Genomic DNA, 2500 nt, shown 5'->3' on the forward strand with positions numbered 1-2500 from the left:
TCGCTGATCTAAGGAACATGAAAAGGATGTGTGCCATGCCACTTTTTAGCGCCACAATTACCCCCGTTTCTGCGCCTTTCATATCCACACGGGGAGAAAAAAGAAAAAAACACAAAAACCTTGGAAGCGAGTCCCTTCTGGACCGAGGATTGATATGGCATACAAATCCTACATAGAACCATCATCCTTCAAAGAGAATAATTTGGGTGGAGCAAGGCTGTATTTCAGAGAGGGGGCGGATGAGTGGTGGTGGTGGTGGTGGTGGTGGTTGCGGAGAGAGAGAGAGAGAGAGAGAGAAGGAGAGAGAGGCATATTACACACATTAGCCCTGAAAATGAAACGTCTTAACGGGGACGACTGATGTTGCTCACCGCAGGGGCCCGCCAAACACTTTGCATCAAACCTGCCACATCAGAGCCCCCTGCACTCGGAGATATTACATCAAGCTGTCGCACTCGCCCCTCACTCACTACTGCCTTTGAATAGGGCACTCAAAGAGGGACGTCCTCCCTCTCCATCTCTCCTATACGTGCTTTATGATGGCAACTTTTAATGTTTCTCGCCGAGTGAAGAACAAAAACAGCACGCCAGACACCAGACGACCTCAGAATATGACTCTCAGACGCTCACTGTTGAATACCTACAGTATGCATATAGTCGAGGGGGCCTTAACAAATGCACATCCACTAGATCAATGCTGGAAATCAATCGTTTGCTCTTGAACACATAAGCCTTCATCACTGGCTTTGACTGTCATCCTTTCCTTGTAAGCTTCATTCAAGACCTCTAACCCTTATGCAACCCCCCTCTAACCCTTATGCAACCCCCCGCAATAGACCTCATAAGGCCATCGCAACACACTGTATTGATCTCAGCCAAGCTCATCCGCTCCACCAAACACAAGTGCAATATAACAAGTCTTATATATCCTACACACTCTTGCCTGTTGATGTCTCTGTGTCTAGCGCAGTGTGTGGCGACGTCAGGATGAATTCCTCGTACTCGCGTTACTCGTTGGCAAAAGACAAATGAGCAAATAAGCAGCAGAAAATGTCCTGCTGAGCGTTATTGAAACCGTGTTCTGCTTTTTTTTCTCTCTCTCCTCGGCTGATAAATTAATGAGCAATTGTTTCATCAAGCAGCTGCCAACACCTGGCATCACCTACGGCAACACAGCACCTCACAGCAAACTCCAAAACCAGCGCAAACTGGATCTACCCATCCCTGCATGGTGTCTCACGCCAACAAAAAAAAAAAAACCTCAGTTAGCCTTTATGCATGTCCCTGCAGGAAATAAATAAATAAATAAAATAAAATGAAATAAAAACTACACAAGTGCTGATCCAGGAGTCTGGACCACACACACACACACACACACACACACACACACTGATGGTGAATGAAAGGGCAGAAAAGCAGAGAGTAAGGGATGTGTGGAGATAAAACAAGGAGGGATGGGAGATGGCCTTAGAGGGTGATTTAGTGTGTGTGTGTGTGTGTGTGTGGGGTATGTGTGGGGGGGGGGCACGGCCCTGTGATTTAGCTCTCCACTCACACGGACAGCCTTGAAAGAGTCATGAGAATTATGAATGCAGGTTGGAGGCTCGCAAAGTCGTCGGTTCAAAAACACTCCGTCCATCTCATGCCTACACACAAATAAGCAATGCACACACTCCACCGTGCATACACACACCAACACACGCACGCACGCACGCACGCACGCACGCACGCACGCACGCACGCACGCACGCACGCACGCACGCACGCACGCACGCACGCACGCACGCACGCACGCACGCACGCACACACACACACACACACACACACACACACACACACACACACACACACACACACACACACACACACACACACACAATTGATTCCTTTATTTGAATCCACCAATCAAATTTCTTATACAGAAAGGATTCAGATATTCTCAGAGAAAATACAACGTTGACATTCAAGGGTACATAAAGCATCGCCTACGCCACACACACATGCACACACATGCACACACACACACACACACACACACACACACACATACACACACAGCAAAGTAAAGAATGACCTAAAATAATAAGGAAATAACTCATTCACAAACACCACATATACGGAACCAGTAACTCTCACACACACACACACACGTAATTTTGGCTTGTACTATAACTCCCTCCACATACATAAAACTGCTGACACAAACAAGTCAGCATTTGTCATTGCCCCAAATACTGCCGCCTTCCTGCAGCCATATGCCACCCACAAAAACACACAAACACACAAACACACAAACACACAACCACAAAAACACACAAACACACACACAAACACACTCTAGTCTTTCATGGGACCTCTCTCATGTTCTAAGAGGCTTCTGCCTTCTACAGGAGGGTGACAGCTTGGTGTGTCCACTCACCTGCCACCCTGCTTGTCAAGCAGGCGGTCACACACACACACACGTCTTTCACACCTCTGACTGAGCCACGACTGCTAAAAG

The sequence above is a fragment of the Sardina pilchardus genome, chromosome 19 (genome assembly GCF_963854185.1).
Source record: "Sardina pilchardus chromosome 19, fSarPil1.1, whole genome shotgun sequence".
Classification (NCBI taxonomy): Eukaryota; Metazoa; Chordata; class Actinopteri; order Clupeiformes; family Clupeidae; genus Sardina; species Sardina pilchardus.